Below are 24807 nucleotides of genomic sequence, written 5' to 3' on the forward strand. Positions count from 1 at the left end.
ATAAAATGAGTTAGGGAGGATTCCCTCTTTTTCTATTGATTGGAATAATTTCAGAAGGAATGGTACTAGCTCCTCCTTGTACCTCTGGTAGAATTCGGCTGTGAATCCATTTGGTCCTGGACTTTTTTTGGTTGGTAAGCTATTGATTATTGCCACAATTTCAGCGCCTGTTATTGGTCTATTCAGAGATTTAACTTCTTCCTGGTTTAGTCTTGTGAGGGTGTATGTGTTGAGGAATTTATCCATTTCTTCTAGATTTTCTAGTTTATTTGCGTAGAGGTGTTTGTAGTATTCTCTGATGGTAGTTTGTATTTCTGTGGGATCGGTGGTGATATCCCCTCTATCATTTTTTATTGCATCTATTTGATTCTTCTCTCTTTTCTTCTTTATTAGTCTTGCTAGCGGTCTATCAATTTTGTTGATCTTTTCAAAAAACCAGCTTCTGGATTCATTAATTTTTTGAAGGGTTTTTTGTGTCTCTATTTCCTTCAGTTCTGCTCTGATTTTAGTTATTTCTTGCCTTCTGCTAGCTTTTGAACATGTTTGCTCTTGCTTTTCTAGTTCTTTTAATTGTGATGTTAGGGTGTCAATTTTGGATCTTTCCTGCTTTCTCTTGTGGGCATTTAGTGCTATAAATTTCCCTCTACATACTGCTTTGAATGTGTCCCAGAGATTCTGGTATGTTGTGTCTTTGTTCTCGTTGGTTTCAAAGAACATCTTTATTTCTGTCTTCATTTCGTTATGTACCCAGTAGTCATTCAGGAGCAGGTTGTTCAGTTTCCATGTTGTTGAGCAGTTTTGAGTGAGTTTCTTAATCCTGAGTTCTAGTTTGATTGCACTGTGGTCTGAGAGACAGTTTGTTATAATTTCTGTTCTTTTACATTTGCTGAGGAGTGCTTTACTTCCAACTATGTGGTCAATTTTGGAATAGGTGTGGTGTGGTGCTGAAAAAAATGTATTATAATTCTTTTGATATGTTGCTAGATTTTGTTTGCTAATATTTTGTTGTAAGTTTTTGTATCTATATTTATAGTTTTCTTTTTTGTATGATGTTTTAGTCTGGTTTTGGTATGAGAGCAAAGCTGGCCTCATTAAATGAACTAAGACGTGTTTTCTCCTCTTCCATTTTTTTGCAACGTTTGATAAGAATTGGTATTATTTCTCCTTTAAGTGTTTGATATAATACAGCAGTGAAGCCATCTTGCCCTAGGCTTTCCTTTGTGTGTAGTTTTTTGTGCTATTAATTCAATCTATTCACTTGTTAGGTCTATTCAGATTGTCTATTTCTTCTTGAGTCCGTTTCACTAGTTTGTGTCCTTCTAGGGATTTCATCATTTAATCTAATTTATTGGCATACAATTTTTAATAGTATTCTTCTATGCTATTTTATTTCTGTAGGGTCATTAGGAATGTCCTCTCTTTCATCTATGATTCTAGTAATTTGCTTCTTCTCCTTTGTTTTGTGGTCAATATATGAATAGCTAATGGCTTGTCAGTTTTATTGATCTTGTCAAAGAGCCAACTTTTGGTTTCATTAATTTTTCCATATTATTTTTCTATTCTCTATTTCATTATTCTAACTATAAACATTATTATTTACTTCATTTTACTTGCTTTGGACTTAGTTTGCTCTTCTTTTTCCAGTAACTTAAGGTGAAAGTTTATGTGATTTGATATTGTCTTTCTTAATATAGGCATTTACAGCTATATATTTTTCTCTAAGCATTACTTTAGCTGCATCCCATAAATTTTGATATGTTGTATCTTCATTTTAATTAATCTCAAAATATTTTTGACTTTCCATTTTATTTCTTTTTCAACCCATTGATTATTTAGGCACGTGTTGTTTCATTTTCACATATTTGTGAGTTTCTCAAAATTTTTCCTGTTACTGATTTCTAATTTCATTCCATGGTGGTCATATAATACACTTTGTATTATTTTTGTTGTTTTAAATTTACTGCAGTTGGTTTTATGGCTGAACATGTGCTCTATCCTGAAGAATGTTTTATGTGTACTTGGGAAGAATATATATTCTGTTGTGGTTGGATGGAAGGTTCTATAAATATCCTTTAGGTCTAGTTGGTTTATAGTGTTATTCAAGCCTTCTATTTAATTGTTACTCTTCTGTCTAGTTGTTCTATTCATTATTCAAAGTGGGATATTAAAGTCTGCAGCTATTATTGTTGTTCATTTTTCTCTCCGTTTCTGTTAGTCTTTGTTTTGTGTATTTTGGTATTCTGCTATTATGTGCATATAGTTATAATTGTTATATCTACCTGATTGTCCCTTTTATGTTTATAAATTGTTCCTTTTATTTCTAGCTTTTTTGTTTTAAGGCATATTTTGTATGATAGTGGTATAGCACTCCAGTGTTCTTTTGATTGTAGTTTGCATGATATAACCATTTCTATCCTTTTGCTTTCAATTTATTAATACCTTTAAGTCTAAAGTGTGTCTCTAGTAGATAGCATATAGTTGAATTATGTTATTATGCAGTCTAACAATCTTTCCCTTTTGATTGGATTCTGTAATCCATTCACATTTAATGTTTTCATTGATATAGTTGTATTCATGTCTGTCATGAGTAAGAGGTACCTGGTAGGTATCCTCTGAAGAAAAGGTAAAGGAAGAGAGAAGTGTAAGTGATGTGGACCTTTGCCTTTATCTCATGCGAGTGACTTACATGTATATCTAGCATATGATGAACTCTCGAGTACTTAGGATTATCAAAGGGGAGGGGAGAGGTCAACAGAACCAGGCACCAGCCACTTAGTGCAGTTATTCTAAGCTCAGTACTTACTGCATGAAATTGAGTAAGTGACTGTTCTTTTTGAGCCATAACTTCTTTCTCTGTAAAGTAGGTGTAGTATTACATACTTTGCAGGGTTGCTGTGAAAATTGTTGTGTGCAATGGCATTTGGAACTAGGCCTAGCTTGTTGTATGTGCTCTCCACCCTTCTCCCTTTAGCGCTCCGCTTCGTGGAGGGATTTGAGACTATAGCATTGAATAGAGATTTAAAAAGTTTTGTGAGTGATCCAGTACCAATTTTAACACATATAGCAACTCTCAGTAACCATGCGCATTACACTCTTGTGTATCTTTATAAAGGAAAAATTCTACCATGTGTCACTTCGAATAAATAGTGTATAAGCCAAAGGGCCTGTCCGAAGAAAACCAGTGAGGATGCAGAACCTTGTTTAAATAAAACAAGATTCTAGATGGCTAGAAGTAGTGAAAACTAAACTAATAGTTCCAAAGTTCATGATAAATGAATTAGGAAAGTAATCAAAAAGGCTTAGCAAAGCAGTGCAGTCATTCTTCATCTTAATGAATCTCTTAAAGAGTAAATAAAAGGAGGAAGATGAAAGTAATTATTGACTGTGTACCTAGTTGTTGGAGCTGCTGGTATCTCCAAGGAATACAATTCATAAAGCTGAGGCTTTAAGTGAATATCCATATATATCATGTAGCTGCCTCAGAGCTGGGGAATGATATATCATGTTTACATAATGGGCGTATAAATACTTAGTTTAATGAACATGTTATGTAGAACTCCATCCCTCTGTCAAGACCGCTGAATTTATAGAGTGAGTTTCTTGGGTGTTAGGAGGGCTAGAGAGAACATGGCAGTAAGTGTCAGATGCTTGAGTTAGCTCTCATTTTAGCAATCCTTGCTGGGTAGAGAAGACTTTAAATTTCCCTGCCTGCTATTGAACAGCAAAAGAGTCAGAGGAGGCGAATGAAGAAGAAAACATTTTTGGCATGTGTTCCATGAAAGGAAGAGGAATGATCCACGATATTATTATTGCTATGAGAAATGTAACAAATGTTCTTTCCGACTATATCGGAAAGGTATATATGGGTCAGAGGGTGGGTTTGCTGGTGCAGATTTTATTTGAGTCAACCCAATAGAATACTATTAGAGCTGGGAAATTCCTGTTCATTTTAATGATGAATAAAGAATATGCAGATTAGCCGGGTCATTTGGACTGACACAACAATTAAGTCATCTTGTCCAATAAGTTGTATAATAACTCTGATTATTTAATGATCACATTACTTTACATAGTGGGTGGGGATCAGAGCAGGAGGAGACCACACAATACTTAGGGGCTGGTTGCAGTAAAGTTCTGGATAAAAGGTAATGTGTCGGCCAGGCGCCGAGGCTCACGCCTGTAATCCCAGCACTTTGGAAGACCGAGGAGGGCAGATCACGAGATCAGGAGATCGAGACCATCCTGGCTAAAACGGTGAAACCCCGTCTCTACTAAACACACACACATACACAAATTAGCCGGGCGTGGTGGCAGGTGCCTGTAGTCCCAGCTACTCGGGAGGCTGAGGCAGGAGAATAGCGTGAACCCGGGAGGCGGAGCTTGCGGTGAGCCAAGATCGCGCCACTGCACTCCAGCCTGGGAGACAGCGAGACTCCGTCTCAAAACAAACAAACAAACAAACAAACAAACAAACAAAAAGGTAATGTGTCCAGGATGAAGCAAGACACCAGTCAGCAGTTGAAAGTTCTAGAACAGAGAGAAGATCTGTCGAAGCAGGTTGCTGGGGCCCCAGTCAAACAGAATTCTAGTTCCAGCCCACTTTTTAGTGTGGGCATATCCAGCTGTGTTGAGGATATTGGAGTCCTGACTGTAGCTGTTTTAGGAGCTCAAGTTGCAGACACTTGACTAATTTCTCTCCTCACCTCCTGGAGAAGGCGAGGTGCTAAATATCCAACAGATTTGGTTAGAATTGACACAAAGATTGAATGTAACTACTTTTTTCCAGCTGAAGCTCTTTAGGGCCTGATACTGAGCAGGGCTGAGCAAGGCTGAGATTGACATACTCTTTGTGTAAGTGTGGTAGAAATGACAAACGTGTGGCCCAAGGCTGCCTTTCGGTTTGCAGATACAACTGATATTTACGGAGCCTCTTGTTGTCTGCCATTTAGGTTATGTCTAGACAGAAAAATAAGCCCGAAGAACAGTCAATCCAAAACTTCAGACATTTTCATAGCGGAATTGAATCAACTGTAATCAAATAGATATCTTATGTTTAAACCAATCCTAAAATGACCTTCCTCTAAAAATAAAGAACCGTTCTGAAAAAGGTCAATTCTGTTGTACTGTGTGCTCAAGGTCTAAAATATTTGCCTCTTAAAATCTTTTCTAAAAGAATGTTACAGGGATGGTCACTAGGAAAACCTGCCTCTTCCTGTTGCTTCCTTGAGTCAGAACTATTATACTGTGGTAACATGGAGCCCATGATAGCAAAAGCTTGCCCCCTGATTTCTACGAAAGCTTCTAGACCACATCCTCTTTAGCCTCCAGTCTATGGCGAAAGCTACACCTAGTTTGTTAATCACCAGGAAAACCATGTTCTTTCTTTAGAATCTCTAAAAGTATGACAATGGAAAAAGTGTGAACTACGTTTAATTTTGTTTGCTGATCTTTAATAAATGAGTTAATCAATATGTGTAATCTTTTCCCAGCTTTGCCAAACGTTCAGAAAATTTGAACAGTTAATATTGCCTTACTAGAGGAGATTTATATGAAAAAATTCTATTTTTTCCCCCAAATTAAAATTATGATGGCACATTAAAGGGAAATATACTACACATTGTGGGTGTCTAAACTCTAGGGACTACAATTTTGGCCAAGATTGAATTTCTACTTATACATAATTTGCTATTATATTCTGTTAGAGTGGGTAAATCTTTAAGATAAGGGACAGAAGGAGGAAAGAGAGAATATGATTATAGTTTATATGCTGTAACAACATATTTCTTATTGTTAAGTAAATTAGATCCAGATATTTAAAATAATTAGTGTTGAATGATGTAAAACATTCAGCTGTAGAGTTTACACTTTTTATCTCAAATCGGTATCATTACATTCATATTTTGCAATGTGAAATTCCTTAAATTTAAGATAAACATAATGAAATTCTGACCATTTTCAATAAACCCTATACATTTTCCTGTACTTTGATCATATATTGCTCTCTCTATAGTAAATTCAAAGTTTGGTTTAGTGGAAAGGGTGTTGGTCTTGCAGTTAGAGTATCTGGCTTTGAATCCAGATAGCTCTACCTATTAAGTATGTAAACTTACAAGGGTTAATTTATTTAATCCTGTCAAGTCTCAGTTCTCTCATCTGTAAAACAGAAACAATAATAATTTCCTCACTAGGTAATAATGGAGATGGACTTCGAAAGCAACTAGACTAGTGTTGATGCTTGGTAGTGCATCCATGTGGTGGATGGATGGCTGTTCCAGGTGACCTTGAAAGTCATACCCAACTTTAGTTTCTTTGACCAGTGGGTTATAAAGGGTCCTTTGCACTGTTTTTCATTCAACTCACATACTATTGGGCATTTACTATGTATCAGTTACTCAGCTGTGTCCTTGGTGGGTACGTATGGGGGACGTGAGCACATGGGGAAAAGGAATACATTCGCCTCTTTTCTGCCTTGCTTCCTTGCCTTCACTGTGTACTGTCACCTTCCAGCTCATCCAGAACTTGTCCCTTGTCTCTGTCTCCATTGACTGTGTCCAGCGTCCTGTGCTTTTTAGGACCCATTCCCCATCCTCTGAGGTTTTTTGGAGGGTAAATGAATTAATACAATCAAACACTTAGAGCAGTTTCCTGGCATTAAGTAAATACTCCACAGTTTTAGTTATTATTGTTATCTGCTCATTTCTCCTGAGCTGTGGTTTATTCTACTGGGTTGGTCACCTTCTATTCAGGTTCCTTCTGGGCAAGAAGTTCCCTTACTGTCTGTGAGGAATACAAGGAAGATGAGAGCAAGGATAAGAGTGTTGGTATTTAGGTTAAAAACATTGAGTATGACCTTTGTTAGATAAGAAACTGCAGAGTTATCCACAGGACAAGCATATCTTATGTGATAAAATGTTGACTTAAAAAGTATTACTTATAATTTTTCATAAGTTTTATTTATTTGTCATACTTTTCATATTTCTAAGTTTTACAATGTATATAAGATATCAAAAAATGAAAAAGACTACAGAGAAAAGCATCCATGCACATCACATATCTTCTGCATTCTGTAAACAACTCAGTTTACTTCCAACAATTGCATCAGAAAATTTCTTACCAAGGAAGAGTGACCTTTAAAAGGAAAGACCTGACAACCAGAAAAACTACACACCATTTACAGAGGGATTCAGTGGAATTTACTTCCTCTGTTTCCCTGGCCCCTGGAGGAAATTATTCATTCTGGAAGGGCACAGTTGATTGAGGAAGAAAGACACTCAGACAGAAAGAGACAATGCTTTTGAACTGTGTTTTTGGGAGAGACCTTTAGATTCTCATCTATAAAGGGAGGCATTTGGACCAGGTTATTTTAAAGGAGCTGGTCAAACAAGGTGAGCTCTGCTGTGCTAAGCTACACATATTTGTGCCACTTAGGTAGAAATCATAAGGTTGTTACCAGACTGCAAATGCCTAGCTAGATGAGTCCAAGAACTTCAGCTGACTAGTTCTTGAATGCACACTACATAGCCCAATACCTGGCCAGTCTTCTGTGTTCTGTCTATTACACCTGCAGAGAGATACTTCAGAAGAGATGTTTTACCTTGCAGGAGTGTGGTGAGGGGGCAAGTGAGGTAATGCATTTAGATGTGCTTAGAAAGCTGAAAGATTGTTTTCCCCTTTAGAGTTATAAAATGAAGGAACTAAAGATAGAGTGAAGATATTTCTTTGATTTTTAGAAATCTAGAGCTGGAAGAAAATGTAAGCATAATCCAGGGCAGCCTACTCATTTACAATGGTAGGAGCAGTTCTAGAGGGAAAGTGACTAGCCAGTAAGGTAGCTGGTGGCTGGCAGATAATAGAAAGCAGAAGTTCACAGTTCTGAATTCATGAACCTGCAGTTTTGATCAGTTAATATCAATATTCATAAAAGATCATAAAGAGACATAAAGCAAAAGAGGTTACCCGCACCAATATAACACCCAAGGCCATTGTGATATTTGCACTTGAAAATTTCAACTAAATAAGTAATAGACATTTTATAAAAGAAAGCTATATTGCAAGTCAGGCTTTTTTTTCATTAAACAGTGGAAATATAAGTTTAAATATGGGAATAGTTCTATGCATCTTTTAGTTGGTGACTCTTGATCTACCATGGGAGGCTTTGTACAGAAATTGCATTTATTTCCCCTCATTGAGTTAATTTGCATATATGCAGAGCACAATTAAGTAGTAATAAACAAGGTCTTCATTTGGTAGTAATGAACCAGGTCTTTGGTTTATTTCTTTTTTTTTTTTTTTTTTTGAGACAGAGTTTCACTTTTGTTGCCTGGGCTGAAGTGCAGTGGCATGATCTCAGCCACTGCAACATCCGCCTCCCGGGTTCAAGGGATTCTCCTGCCTTAGCATCCCAAGTAGTTGGGATTACAGGCACCCACCACCACACCTGGCTAAATTTTGTATTTTTAGTAGAGATGGGGTTTCACCATGTTGGCCAGGCTGGTCTCGAACTCCTGACCTCAGGTGATCTGCCATTCTTGGTCTCCCAAAATGCTGGGATTACAGGCGTGAGACACCACACCAGACTGGTTTCTTTCGTTTTTAATGACTATATCTAGCTATTTGTTTACCAATGTACCAATGTGTATTTTCAGCCCAAATCATTAGAAGTTTAAACATATTTACTTCTTATAGTTGCAACTTTTAAGTGAAATGTTTGAGAATGTCTTTGATTAACGGACTCAGAAGGGATTCTATAAGCTCAGAAAAATGCAAAAAATCTGCTCATGTTGTATGTGTGGATGTCTTTAGGATAATCTGAATTTTCAAAATTTATCCACAGGTAATTAGCATTGGTGTTCATCATCTCTACGGAGTCTTTGCAGTGGGGATGGTTTGAGTGGGAACTGGCAATGTGGCAGTTAGCAGGTGAGTACTCCGAGAGACCAGATAGAAGCAGAAAAAAATAAGAAGGGTTAAGCACACTTTTCACATATATCTTTAAAAATAATGGTCTATTCTTATACATGCTCATTTTAGAACATTTAGAAAATACCAAAAAGCACAAAGAAAAAAAGGAAAACAAATCCTGCAATCCTGTTATTCAGAGATAACAACCATTACCAGTTTAGTATGTAGGACCTCCAGACTGTTTTTTAAAAAATATGTTTAAACAATATGTATAAAGAAAAATGAAATCTTACTGTCTTATAATCAGTCTTCTCTACCTACAATACCATAATTATATTTTATATAATTAAATGCAACATATGCTTTCAGTCACATATTGAAAAAAAGATTTCTTAGGATCATTCGAACCAAATACCACATATAAAGACTTCATTTGTAAAATGTCTTAAATTGTTTAATTCCTATCAAGCTCCCACCTTGCACTGTGCGAGGGATATAAGAGATTTTACAGTGATGATTTTTTTGTAATGCAGTACTAACAGATATATTTTTGAGGATAATTGTTTGGATTTTTGCAGGGAGCTTGTGGTTTTTAAACCAACAGCACTGGTTCTCAGAAATACTTGTAATTTAAAAGTAACAAGTCTTCTTCCCAGAAATATTCCCTATATGTTTTTCCTTCATAAGGTGAGGAGAAGTAGGGATTTTAGAACTTCTGGACAATGCATTTTATAAGACAGTGTAATAAAGTTAGCTAGATTGTGATGGGGTGTCTTCTTCGCCTCAAGGAGAAATATATTTTAAGCATAGATAATTTTTAAATAGCTAAGGCCATGGGCAAACCATTTAATAACATTCTCTATAGAAAAAGAGAATTCTGTTTATAGAAATGAATCTCAAGATATTCTGGGCCATTAGGTTGGTCCATGAAGAGTAGAGAAGGGTGGGGATTCTAGAGAATTGGGATACTTTATTTACCCCTGAGGTTCAAATTTGGTGTTGTGGCCATTATTGAGAGTATCCAAAATAAAAAGAATGGGTACACATTTACATGGATAAACACAGAGGTTCTTTTATTTTATTTATTTATTTTGAGACAGGGTCTTTCTCTGTCACGCAGGCCGGAGTGCAGTGGTGCAATCATGGCTCACTGCAGCCTCAACCTCCTGGGCTCAAGAGATCCTCCTATCTAGCCTCCTGAATAGCTGGGACTACATATGCATATGTAAATATATATATATTTGCCTGGGTAATTTTTTAAATTTTTTGTAGAGGTGTGGTCTCACTATGTTTCCCCGGCTGATTGTGGACTCCTGGGCTCAAGTGACCTTCCTGCCCCAGCCTCCCAAATTGCTGGGATGACAGACATGAGCCACTGTGCCCCTCAGAGGTTCTTTAATCTCCTAATCCACTCCAGGAAAGGAGAGCTGAAGGTAGGGAGAAGGATTCTCTTGCTTCTGCAGTGAGTCTTATTGATCAATTCCTATTTGCATAATGAGCACTGCCAACTTTGAGACTGCTCACAGCCTTGTTTTTTGTAGAATGCTTATCTCTTTACTTGTTCCAATTTCAGAATGCAGCTCAAACTCATTGCACTCTAAACTCCATGCAGAACTGTGAAGTGGATAAATATGTATTCAGTGCCCAGAGCAGTGTTTGCAATATTTCGTACATATTAAGTACATCTCTTCCCTCCAAGAATTCTAAACAAATTGAGACATAAAGTGAAATGTAAGAAAATTTTAGTATTACCAGAGGCTAAATTGTAGGTCATAGTGAAGGGTGAGAAGCAGATAGGCCTGCTAATCTCATTCCTGAAAGAAAAATAGGCAGAGTGGAGCAAAGCATGGCTGTTTATTCTTCCCAAGTTAATTAATTAGCTAAGTCCCTCCACCTCCCAGGGATGGAGTGAGCAAAGGAAATTAGAGGGAATTTAGGAATGTGCTTTGGGAAAATCCCTCCTCATGAGAACCAGGAGTGAGGGAGAACAAATTCTTCTCTATTAGCAGATTCTCAATAGAGAGTTTGAGTGTCAATGAATGACTGAATGCATGCATTAATGACTTGTGGATGCATGAATACCATTTCTTTCCAGACTCAAGTTTTCCTGGGTAATAGTCAGCTAACCACCCATCATGGGGCTGAAGGTTCTTGGGGTCACCTTGGAATTGTTGAACCTGGTATGTTCAAGTGACCTTGTTACTAAATCTCACCTGTAAATAGCTCCCTTGAAGCTTGGAATCTGGCTCTGTATCTTAGTCTCCAGACTGGGGAACTTGACCTGGGCACCTGGATCATGCTGGCCTCTTCCTAGGGGACTGTTGTCCAGTTCCTAGGCTCTATGAATTTTCTTTAGGTTGCCATATTCCAGCTCTGATGATCCACTTGATTTTTAAAGACTTAGTCATTTTGAAACGTTGGTATTGTTCCTTTATTCATTTTACCCTGTAACAGTTTTTCACTTTTGTTAGTTTTTTTTTTCTTTTTGAGTTGATATTTCCTAACACTCTTTGAACTATAATATATGGACTTAGACTCTTTTCTCACTCTTCCATACTAGATGGGTGACAGCCAACTTCTATGGTGGCTCTTGTTCACTTAGTTTAACTCTCTTAACTGCACTTCCCACCACAAATACTTTGGGCTTGAAACAACTATGACAGTTGTTTGTAAATTAGGTTGCAAGTCCCTAGTAAAATAAGGATCATATTTTAGTCCTTGTAAACTCAGGCAGTTAATTAATACTTACTGTTATATGTAAAAATGAATGTCTGAGGAATACTGCTATTAGCTTCCCAGTAATCATAACCCCTGAAAAGTCTCCAAATAACATACGGCTGAAAAGTCTCTGAGTGTAGGCCATGGTGAACACAGCCAAGAAGAGCCAAAGCTAAGACAATTGAAGTAACCGATAAATCACTGACAAATAGGAAGATGTAGACCCACTAATTTGCAAAGTAATGTCTCACTGCTGCCAAAAGAAAGTCTGCTGAACACTAAGCAGGTGAGAAAGTGGAGGAGCCAGAGTGTAAGTTAATCTCCTAAAGTTACGAGGCTGGCAAGTCTCGGGGGCTGGATTCAAACTGGGGTGGTGGGAGTCCAAAGCTGACATTCTTGAAAAGCCATGTTGTCTCGCTAGGGAAATTTGATTTTCCTGGATTTAGTCTTCTCTCAGGGCAGTGCCAGATAAATATTGCCAAGGTCTCATTTCTTCCACTTCCCATTTCTAGGTTCCAAGCTCACCATTGCGATTTTGTTTTTAGAGTCTTCCTCCACGTAAATTACAACAGTATGGGTTGTTTCTGTTTATTTACTTTTAAACATGTTCTATTCCATTCGCTATGCTATTTCATCCAGTCTGTTTGGATTGCGTGTTAGGTATTTGCAAATCCTCTGGTTATCCAATTATCCAATATCTGGATTACTCTCAGAGGGGCTGTCTTGAAGTGCATTCCTCTAATTGTGTGTGTGTTTACCAGCTTTGTTGCAATCAAATTTCTGTCACTTTTAAGTCCTTGGGAATGCTTCTAATTATTGTCTTAGTTTACCATTGATAATTAATAGATAAAATATGGATGGACAATAGTTGGACTATTGATGGACTATTAAACCATTTAACTTTCGAAGAATGAGTCAGTCCTTAAGAGTTCCTAATTATTAGCTGAATCCCAACCTCACAATTATCTTTCTAATTTCATTACTAATTTTTATGAACTGGGACTGGTAAAAAAAAATCTTGCTTGTCTCAGTTTACTTTTTTAAAAAAAATCTGCACCTAGAGATTGTCTAAGAATAGCATGGAAGGGAATTTTGTGTTTATGGTTTGTAATATGATCAATTTGCATCATTAATAATGTGAATCATGGCTGTTAAATGAGCTTAAAATTTCCACCAGTGTATATTATGTCCTCCTGCAAATGAAGAGGTAACATTTGACTTAAATACTAATGGTAGGATATACTTCAGATCCTCTAAGCAATTCCTTGAGATATTTGGGGGGAAGGTGCTTTATATATTCTCCAACAAAGAATTTGAGACAGCCACTTGTGAATTACTATGTGCTGACAACTTTATCTGACTGTACCAAAAGATGTAGCATGGATTATGAATCAGCTTGTGGAGACAACTCAATTTTATGGACTGTCAATCACTTTAAAGACAGGTGAGGTCATATAATAAATACCCTTGCTCCTCCAAAAATCCTTCGTGGATGCTCAGACCTTTTGAAAGCTTTGCCTGGATTTTCCTGCCGTGGCAGTAAACTCAAATGATCAGTAAAGTCAGTTGTCACTCGGTAGAGTGGCAGGGCTGGCTGCTGCACTCACACCAACCAGAGGAACAGAAGGGGATGAGATTTTCTAACCCGCTTTACAGATGTGAAACCTGGATTACCCTTGGTGTTCCATTCAGTCTTTGGAGATGTTTCCATTAATAAATTATAAATTTTGTGTATTCTGTGCATGTCACGAGAGAATAGCAGATGATAATTCCAAGACTGCTATTAGAGGAAGGCAATCCTTTGGGAGAAAGAGAGGTGGGATGAGAGACAAAGAGAGGGAATTAGAAATGCATTTAGATGTGAGAAGCTGAAGTAATGCTATGATGACAATTATAGTTTGGAAGTGTCAGCAGCTGGGATCTGCTGCCACTTGCCAACTGTAGACTCTTTAAGGTCCCCATAACAAATGCATGGTTCCTTTGGAGCAAAGGGTGATTTTACAAAGCAATAGCAGAAATGTCTAAGGAGCTTGAGACCGTGGAATAGCTATTTAGCCCCCTATAGAGAGAGATGTGTGAGGGAGCAAGATGAAACAAGAATAATACGTAGGGGAGCCGGCTGAAGTTTAAGAATTGCGTAAGTCTTGTTTAAAACTTCATTTAGCCATGGTCGTAAGAAATTATTCTTTAACACTTTCTTGCATTGCCTAGTTTTGAATGAAACAATCTGCCTTTTGTATTTGGAAAATTCGTTTTAAATTAATGGCCCAGAAATTGATTTCAAAATCAGATTTCAAGAAATAAAATCAGAGTAAAAATAATGTTTTTCCAAGTTCAATATATATATGTATATATTTCATATCACATGATTTACCACATTTTTTCAGATGATTTAATGCCAACACAACCATTCCCTGCCTGATGCTCTCATTTGGTTGTCTAGCAGCCAGCCACAGGAGCTGGTAAGCAAGCAAACAAAAGGCAGAAAGGCAGCAAGAGGGAAGGCAAAAGCATTCTAAGGAAGTGTATTGTATCTTCTGTCCTCCAGCAAATTGCATTAAGCAAGTACATTCTCTCTCACCAAATGAAGTGGTAAAGAAAAAACACTATGGTTCTATTTATTGTTCTGTTTTTCATTATCTGTCCCTTTCTGAACAGGCCTAAGTACTGTGGTGTGCATTAAGAGTTGAGTTTTGTTTCTTTTTTTTTTCATAAAACCATTTGTTAAGTAAAAACTGGGCATAAATAACTAGTTCACTATCAGTATATTCTGACTAAGTTAAGTGGGACTGATTATGTTATATTAAGCAATACAACTAAGTTCTATAATTTGATTAGGTTCTAAGGGTGTACATTTCTCTCTCTGTCTGTCTCTCTCTCTCTCTTTTTTTGAGATAGAGACTCACTCTGTTGCCCAGGCTGAGTGGTGCCATCAGGGCTCACTGCAACCTTAACCTGCTGGGCTCAGGCAATCCTCCCACCTCAGCCTCCTGAGTAGCTGGAACTACAGGCACGTACCACCACACCCAGCTAACTTTTCTATTTGTTGTAGACAGGGTTTCACCATGTTGCCAGGCTGGTCTTGAACTTCTGGGCTAAAGCCATCCCCCTGCCTTGGCTCCCTAAAGTGCTGAAGTTATAAGCTTGAGCCACTGTGCCTGGCCTGTGGTCTGTATTTTTCTCTTGTACCTAAGTTTGCTTGTAGAACTCTGGTTATTACTGCAACAATAAGATTACATATCCAATGTTGGGGGAAATGCCCTTAAAGCCACCAAAAAACCTCTGCATTTTTGGCCAAGAGTCAGTGTTTCTTTTAAAGGGTAGAAGTCCTGAAGCTCAATTTGAATTAGTTGAAATTAACAAATTTGTATATTTTCATTGATTACTTTTAATATCAGGGAAATGATAAATCATGTGATTTACTTCAGCATTACTGAAAGCCAGAGAGGAGGGGTTCTGGGTTCAGGTTTAATTTGACTTTCCCACACACTCTGTGGAAACTGACAAAGACATTGGTGGGGACTCAGATCAAGGTGTCTGAGGCTTACAAGGGTCGGCCTCAGAGCAGACCAAACGAGACCCCCAAATGTATGTGGATTTGTTCCACTAGTAATTCGAAGACATTGAGGCAAATGCTGCAGGGGATAACAGTGATCTTGCAGAAGACAAGTGCTCTTCAAGGTGTGGCAGAACTCAGGGGAAGCCTTGTGGAATGGATTCCTGGTGAGGCTGGCAGTTGGCGAAAGGTATCATTTCTTGCAGAAGCAGAATCTTTAGCTCTTTCGCTGAGGTTCTGGGGCAGAACTGTACCATCCAGGAGGAATGCTAGCGATTTTCAAGGTCCCAGTTGCAGAGGTAGGAGCCAGAGGGCTAACAGATAGAGAAGAAAGCCACTCTGAAGAGTCCCATTTTTGTTTTTGTTTGGAGAAGTCTCATTCTCAGCACATGCAGGTGGATCACACACTTAGTTCCAGGGATGGGCCCTTGTTGGCCTAAATCAGTTAGCCTTTGTTATTCCCCTGGTCACAATGTTTGATTTATGAATGAAAATAGCAAACAAACAATGAGGCATTTTTGAGGTTTCAGGAAGAGAGTTTTTCTCTTCTACTAGACTCAAACCAGAAAGTATGTGAAGAGCTACAGCTATCTCACTACCACATAGATTCTTTTTTCTTTTCTTTCTTTCTTTTTTTTTTTTTTTTAGACAGAGTCTCACTCTGTCATCCAAGCTGGAGTGCAGTGGTGCAATCTCAGCTCACTGCAACCTCCACCTCCTGGGTTCAAGCGATTCTCATGCCTCAGCCTCCCGAGTAGCTGGGATTACAGGCACGCACCATGACACCAGTCTAATTTTTGTATTTTAGTAGAGATGAGGTTTCACCATGTTGGCCAGGCTGGTCTCGAACTCCTGACCACCCACTTCGGCCTCCCAAAGTCCTGAGATTACAGGTGTGAGCCACTGTGCCCAGCCACTACCACATAGATTCTAAGCACGGTGTCAATACTGAGGACTTTGCAGCCAGGAGGTGGAAAGACAGGAATCAGATCCTGGTCGTGTTGTTGGCTCTCCAGCATCAAGCTCTCTGGATGGGTTTCCTAGGATGCAGATGCTGAGCCAGAGTTAGGAAGACAGAAGGTTTGCTGCGGAGTAACACTAGTGAAAGAAAAAGGTGGCCAAGCATGGTGGGCTTATGCCTGTAACCCCAGCACTTCGGGAGGAGGAGATGGGTGGATCACTTGAGATTAGGAGTTTGAGAACATCCTGGCCAGCACAGCAAAACCCCGTCTTTACTAAAAATACAAAAATTAGCTGGGTGCGGTTGTGCACCTGTAATCCCAGCTACTCAGGAGGCTGAGGCAGGAGAATCGCTTGAACCCGGGAGGCGGAGGTTGCAGTGAGCCAAGATCACATCACTGCACTCCAGACTGGGTGACATAGTGAGACTGTGTCTTAAAAGAAAAGAAAAAGAAAAGAAAAGAAATGGGAAGAAGCCAGATTGGGCTGGGAGAGCTTTTGGACCACAAGGCAGACCTGACAAATTTGCCAGCCCACGGGGAGCTCTGGAAAACAAATGTCTCACTGAGGAGTTTCCTGTTGCATGGAAACAATTAGATCCTTGTACCAAAGATTTGGTCAGTCACTGACTGTGGTCTGATCTGGAAAGACAGCCTCTGCTCCAAATGCCTTGCTCAGTCTTTGGCTGGGGGTTGCATGGACAGAAACATGATCGTGGCTCAGAAGTTGTTGCTGATCATGCCGGAGCTACCAGCTGGAAGGCAACAAATCAGGCTCTGAGTGCTGGGCAGCTAGTCCTTTCTCAAGGGGTGACCTGAGAGGGGCATCACTGTGTCTGCCACACAAGCCACTGAGAAAGCCAGTATATGGTTTATGTGACCAAATATATCCCCTTTAGTCTTGAGATACTGAAATACAACTGAAAAAATTCTGACTTAGGGGGAGAAGTGGAGTTTCTGCTCTGAGGTAGGAGATGAGAACATGGCTGTGAGTCTGAGATGCAGAAGCCTGCAGAGGCTGCAGCACTGGTCAGTGAGGCCAGACCATCAAAAAGGGAAGGGGGTTTAGTGATCCCCCTGGATGAGGAGCTGGAGAAAGAAGCTCATGTTTTTCCTGTCTCAACCAGCTATGCTTACCTTTGCCTTGAGTGATTTCAATATTCATGTGGATGAGCTTTCCAAACCCTAACCTCACATCTTTGACCTCATCATCCGCCCTGGTGGCTCACACCTCGAATCCATTTTCACAACTTACCCAATAGCTCATGCTCTGAACTTCATGACCAATTAGAACTGCTTTACCTCCTAAATCTTAGACTTCAAGAACTCATTTTACAATCACAAATTCCAATCCTTTCACCTTTCTCACTCTTTCTATAACCAATGTGATATTCAAAACACATAAAAATATCTAGATTTCCAAGTCATTCTTTTTTCCCTTTCTTGTTCTAATTTTTAGGTCACTTTGGCTTCACTTCATTTCGAGTTCAGCATGGACCCTGTAGTCAGTTTCTTAACTCTGCTCTCCTTCCTCCATCCAGCTGTAAATGAAGTGTCATCCAGGATTTTACTCTCCATCTGTTTGCTCTTCTTGAGTTGTATCAATTCCCATGACTTCCACTCCATTATTCATAGAAGACTCTCTTTAGAGCTGACCCATTATCCCTAGACCAGTGCTTTCAGTTATCTACCACCAAATTCATGTGGATATTTCACTGTCATTGCAAACTCACACTGTGGGCCCTAGACAGTTAATTTTCTCTCCACACTCATCAACCTGCTATTTCTGTTAGTTACCAAGCAAAAGAGGCTCACTGTTCAATGCACTAGAAGCCAATATTATGACACTAGGTTTTTGAGAAAGGAAAAGTTTTTTATAACAAGTTGACTAACAAAGAGACAGGAGTCCAGCTCAAATCTATCTTCCTGTGCTGGCTTTAAGACAGTAATTTTATTAGAAAAGATTTAAGGGGTGGATTCTGAGATTAGTAGGTGATTGATGGAAGGAAAGGAAAGGTTTGGAAAGTCCTCAGGCATGTGCAGTTATCTGTTCATGCTTCTTCATGGATCCCTTGTGCAAATTCAGGGCAGTTAGCATAAAACATACAGTGGAAATTTAGGCTGTAACATCAGCAAGCTCATTCTGTGCAATCTCTAGCTGGCCGTATTGGTTCGAACTGACTTCAGCCAGTTTTGTTATCTTACAAGCAGACGGAGTTTCAGTGCTTAGGCAAGTTGTTTCTTTTCTTATCTGCCATTTTGCAAACCAAGGAATTTCTGTTAGTCATTAGTTTCTTTAACTCTTTGGGGCCCAGTTTCATTTTTTTGTTTTCTACCCTTGTCTGAAATACAGTCATCCTAGTTCACCTGGGCTAGTCATGGTTCTCCAGTGATTGCTCACTGCATTCTGCCTCATTCCTCCCCTATAAAGTTCCCCATCAGTATTTCACCTAACTGGGTTTTTTTTTTTTTCAGCCACTGATGATTATTTTCTAGATTGAGGTTGAGCAAACACTTTCCTCAAAGAACCAGACAGGAAATATTTTAAGCTTTGAAAGCCATATGGATTCAACTTTTCAGTTGTATTGTAAAGGCAGCCATAGACAACATGCAAACTAATGAGCCTGGCTGTGTCCCAATAAACTTTACTTAAAGACACTACAGTTTAAATTTCATATATTTTTCATATATCAAGTAATGTTATTGTTTGGGACTTTTTTCCCCAACCGTTTTAAAATGTGAAAACCATTCTTAGTTCCTGAACCATACAAAAACAGGAGGAAACCAAATTTGGCCAAACATTATAGTTTGCTTACCCCTGGTCTAGATCCATTATTTTACAAGAAGTTGCAAAACCAAGATACTCTAATTCTATAATGTATACTGCATTTGATACTGGAATTATTTTATATAGATGTTTGTGTCATCAGCTGTGGATATCCACAGGCACATTTTGTACTAGAAAGACAGGATAAATGCCTGATTTTTTCCCTTATTTAGTAATTTTTAGAATAATGAGTTGGTTCCTAAATGTGATGGTGAATTTTATGTGTCAACTTGACTGAGCTACAGGGTGCCCAGACATTTGGTCAAATATTATTCTGGGTGTGTCTGTGAAGGGGTTTTTGGATGAGATTAACATTTGAGTCAGTTGACTCAGATTGCCCCTATCAATGTGGGTGGGCCTCATCCAACTAGTTGAAGGTCTGGATAAAACAAAAAGGTCAACCCTCCTTCAAGTGAGAGGGAACTCTTCCTCCCTGCATTTGAGCTGGGATATTAGCTTTTCCCTGTCTTTGAACTTGAACTGAAACTGTTTCTCAGGCTTTTGGACTTAGACTGGACCTAAACTATTGGCTCTCCTGGGTCTCATGTTTGATGACTTCTCCTACGGATCTTGGGACTTGTCAGCCTTTATAAATTGCATGAGCCAATTCCTTATAATAAATATTTTTCTCTATACCTTCTATAGGTTTTATTTTTTGGAGAACCCTGGATAGTACACAAAAATATTCAATGAAAACCTAAACTCATGATTTTTCACGTATTTTAGGTTTTCCAATCTATTACATTATGCTAATTATTAGTATCTTGATGTTCTATGTAACTCACCTTTGGCCAATGACAGCCACTTTAAGTTGAATCCATTATCCTGTTGACATGGTGCTAGCAGTACTTTTTAGTTTTCTTGTTTTCTGGTATACCATTTTATATTCTAGGCTCATTAAAAAAATAGTTATTTTAAAAAGAATTATTTTAAGGAGCAAATGATATTTTGGTATAACAGTCTTAGTGCTGGGGGGTGTTCATAGCTAATGGGTTTGTTGCTGTTTCTGGACTTTTTCAGTGAAAAAGCAAAGCAAGCAAATATGCATGTATTTTTTTAAAAAGAGAAAATACATCATGAAATAATACTTATATTCAAAATTCAGAAATACTGTGTTACAGAAACTACTTTTATTTATAGGTTTGTACTCTTACATTAAAAACCTTGTTTCTTAATTACAGTAAATAATACTTATATGTTTTAACCTATAATTTTAAAATATCAACACGAATATTACTATAAAAATACAATTACCAGCAGCCAGGCAGTGGTGGCTCACGCTTGTAATTTTACTCTTTGGGAGGCCAAGGCGGGTGGGTCATCTGAGGTCAGGAGTTTGAGACCAGCCTGGCCAACATGGTGAAACCCTGTCTCTACTAAAAATACAAAAATTAGCCGGGTGTGGTGGTGCATGCCTGTAATCCCAGCTCCTTGGGAGCCTGAGGCAGGAGAATCACTTGAATCCAGGATCCTGGGAGGTAGAGGTTGCAGTGAGCTGAGATCGTGCCACTGCACTCCAACCTGGGCAACCGAGCCAGAATTTGTCTCAAAAAAAAAAAAAAAATACAATTATCAAACATGGCTTAGAATTTATTTGCAGTTCTAGTTGTTCTTAAGGTATTTCCCAGTAGGAATATATTACTAAATTGCCATGTTTTAAACTATTTGAAATAGTTATTCTCTATATCGAGAAGCTACAGATGTCACACACACAGTTAGATTTCTTTATCTATTTTGCTTTTGATTTTAGATATTAATGTTTTCATTTTGATTTGATTTTGTTTTGTAATTATGTAAAACATTTGCATCGTTCTAAAGTCAAAACTCCATGGGTTACTTTCAGAGAAGACTAGCTTCCATCTTTGTCCCCTCTATACTTTTTTCTCTTCCCCTTCCTACCTGCCTTATGCTAACAATGTGTATTAATTTTTGATATATCATTTTGTATTTTTAATAGAAGCAAATGTATACACGAATCCTTCTCTTTTACACAAATAGTAGCATACTATACACAGTACTTCACCATGCTTTTCTCACTTAATGCTATTTTTGGCAAACCATCGATAGCTATGTATAGATATATCGAGACATTCACATTCTTTTTTACAGCTGTGATACTCCATTGCGTGACTGTACAATAATGTATACAAAAATCCCCTTTTGATGGACAGCTGGGTCCAGTCTTTGGCTTTGCCAATGGTGCTACAGTAAGAAAACTTATGCATGCGTCATTTTGCAGTTTTTTTTGTTTTTTTTTTTTTAGCATATGTTTGGGTTAAATACCTGGAAGTGGGATTTCTGGGTTAAAGGCAAATTGCATATGTAATTATTCTAGATATTGTCAGATTCTTCTCCAAAGGTGTTCTACTTTGTAATAATCCCTCATAAATGCATGAGAAAGCCTGTTTCCCTACAATCTTATTAAAGAGTCTTGTTAATTTAGAATTTTTTGCCAATCTGATATTCGAAGAATAGTATCTCAGTGAAATTTTATTTATTATTCCTTTTATGTTGAGTAAGATTGGCATCTTTTTATATGATTAAGAATTGTTAGCCTTTTTTCTGTGAACTCTGTATCTTTCATCATTTTTTTACTGGGGTGTTAACATTTTCCTATTTTTAAAGGTTATTTCTATAATAGTGTTTTTAATCTTTGTTATATAAATAACAATTTAAAAATCAATTTGTCATCTGTCTTTTTAGTTTGCTTTTGATTTTGTTTTTGTCACAAAATACTTTTACAAAAATTTTTATGCAATCCATTTTATCAATTTCTTTTATCATGGATGCCAAATTGAATCATGGTTAGAAAATTTTTACCCAGTCCCAAATCATAAAGGAATTCATTCATGTTTTCTTCTACTGCTTTTGTGATGTTGTTTTTTACATGTATATTTCTTGTCCATTTAGTATTATCTTGCTATATGAATTGAGGAATCTGATTCTATTGTCTCAATGCCAGGTATTAAAAAAATCAGTTTGTTTCAACTGCTTTGCCCTTATCATACACTATACTCATACGACTTTATCATATCCTACATTTCCGTATGCAATTTCTGAATTCTCTACTTTGTTTCCTTTATCTGTTTGTCTGTTCATGTACCCATACCACACTCTTCTATTTTACAGAAACTGTGATATGTTCTATTTTTGGTAAGCCTAGCTTTCTTCCTCTTTATTCTTCTCTTCTTGAATCTTTCTGATTATTCTTGAATGTACATCCTTTCAAAAGAACTTTCTATTCAAATTGCTTGGTTCTAGAGGGGAAAAAACTTGATAGTTTTTATTGGTATCACATTAAATTTAGATGATAATAAAAGGAGAATAAAATCTTTATGATGTTGACCTTCTTATGCAAGAATAAGGTTATGTCTTATTTTTTCACATCTATTTTTGTGTCTTTAAGTTTGCAGTTTTATTCATATAGTTTTTGGACATTTTGTATTAATTTTTTGTCTATAAATTTTATTTTCTTTTGTTGTATGTTATTCAGTGGGGTTTTCCATTTTATTGTGTGTATATAGGAGGACTATTTTTTGCATTGTATAAGTATTTTTGAAAGCAACTTGGCAAAACATATTCAGAGCCTTCCACATAATCACACCTTTGATGTATTGTTACTGAGTTATTATTGAGGTATTATCCATCATATCTTGAGTTTTTTATTACACGAAGTAACGATGCAAATTCCTACTGACTGTTCCCACATTCTTCCTCCACTCTCTGTCTTTCCTGTCTCAGATTTCTAATAGTGTGTTTCTCATTTCCCAATCCTCAGTTTTTTCCCATCATCTTTAGTCCCACAGCAAAATTTTCAGGGTCTATCTTTGAAATATGTCTGGAGTCAACCACATCTCAACTTCTCTACCACTATAAGCCTGGTCCAAGCACAATCATCTGTTACCTCCTAACTAGTCCTTTGGATTGCACTCCTGTGCCACTATTGTTTTTTCTCAGCACAGGCACCCGGAGTGGTCCTATTAAAAGATAGGGCACGTCATGGTCTTTCCCTGCTTAGACCCATTTTCTGATCATTCATCTCATTCAGACTCAAAACAAAAGACCTTGGGAAAGCTGACAGAGCCCTTACTGCCTCCTCGGACTTGCTGTCTTTATTCCAGACACAGTAGCTACTTGAACAAGCCAAGCAAGCTCCTTCCTCAGGGCCTCTCCACCTATTGCTCCTTCAGCCTAGAGAACTCTTTTCTGAACAATTTCATGGCTTGCTCCCCTGCTTCCTGCATGTTCCTGCTGAAATGTCACCTTTTGAGAGGCTTCCACTCTTTTACTCTCTGTCTCCTTGATTCCGCTTTATCTTTCTTCATAGTTTGTATCCTCACCTGACATGTTATCTATTTAATAGTTTATGACTTGTTGTCACTGTCTCTTAAACAGAATATAAATCCTATGGGCATCAGGCCTTTGTCTACCTTTTCACAGCTGTATCTCCAGCACATAGAAAAGTGGCAGGAGCTCCATAATTACTTGAATTTTACTAATGAATATAACGTATTGGAGCCTTAAGGAGTATAAATTACGGTTTAAAATGAAGACAAAAATTATTTTAAATTATGTGATGCTAACTCTACGTCCCATAGGAGTCAGGGGAAAATCCATGTGAGATTGAATCATTAACACATGCCTTCTGGAAAAGACAGGGCTTGAACAATGAGCTACATTTGGATACATGGAAGGAAGGGAAAGAGAGGACATTTCAAGTGTTGAAACAAAGACAAAGGCACACAGGTATGTGGGAATTGTTGTAGATATCAGTATAGAATCAGATAAAGGGTAAAACCATATTTACAAAACCCAAAATAATAGCTTAGTTTATTTCTCAGTTTATTTGAAATGTTCTAGAATGATGTGTTAAGGCATTCTTTCATTGCTATAAAGAAATACCTGAGGCTGGATAGTTGATAAAGAAAAGAAATTTAATTGGCTCATAGTTCTGCAAGCTGTATAAGCATGGTGCCAGCATCTGCTCGGCTTCTGGGGAGGCCTCAGGGAGTTTTTACTTAAGGTGGAAGGGAAAGTGAAAGCAGGCATGTCACTTAGCAAGAGCAGGAGCAAGAGAGAGAGGAAGTTGTGCCACACTCTTTTAAACAACTGGATCTTGTGTGAACTCATAGCGAGAACACACTCATTATCATGGGGATGGTGCTATATCATTCATGAGAGATCTGCCCCTATGATCCAATCACCTCCCACCAGGACTCATCTCCAACACTGGGGATTACATTTCAACATGAGATTTGGGTGTGACAAAAACACAAACCCTATCAAATGAGTTGATATGGGTTATAGATATATAGTTATGCTTTAAAAAGAAGGCACTTTGCTTCTTTTATTTTGTTCTTTTATTTTGCTTTTTAAACATCATCTTCATGTAAATAGGTCACATATTATTTTCATTGGCTTCATAAGCCTTCATATTAGTCTATCAATGGAGCTATCATTATGAAGAAAGGAAGCTATTGAACATGTAGGCTATACATGTGTAGAGGAAGGTCTTAAGTCACATGTTTAATGCATACGGTGGGGAAGCATATCATTCTCTTTGACACCTGTTGAATGGGATGACTTTGGAGTAGGTGCCAGCCAGGTCATATTGGTTGTGATTTTAGAGGCCCTTCTGGAAAGGGTGGGCCATACTGTCTCTGTCCCAATTGCTTAACACTGCTGTAAGAAATTAGCCACAGGCAATAGATAAACACCAAAGGTGATCATGTTGTAATACAGTTATTTATAAGAGCAGATGATGGCTGGATTTGTCCCTTGGCCATTGTTTGCCATACTGTACTTTAGGCCAAACTCAAAATTGGACAAAGCTTGTCTCTGGTGTC

The 24807-nt window shown here is 37.9% G+C and overlaps 1 long non-coding RNA gene across 1 annotated transcript in view; it reads left to right on the plus strand.

Annotated features, from left to right (window-relative positions):
* LOC129394624 (uncharacterized) overlaps positions 1–24807 on the plus strand; it is a 193695-nt gene that overhangs the window by 16367 nt on the left and 152521 nt on the right. Inside the window, exon 2 of the long non-coding RNA XR_010110150.1 lies at positions 8834–8919. This is a non-coding gene — a long non-coding RNA (uncharacterized LOC129394624). The remainder of the gene's footprint in view (positions 1–8833; positions 8920–24807) is intronic.

This window comes from Pan paniscus, chromosome 17 (assembly GCF_029289425.2).
Source record: "Pan paniscus chromosome 17, NHGRI_mPanPan1-v2.0_pri, whole genome shotgun sequence".
Classification (NCBI taxonomy): Eukaryota; Metazoa; Chordata; class Mammalia; order Primates; family Hominidae; genus Pan; species Pan paniscus.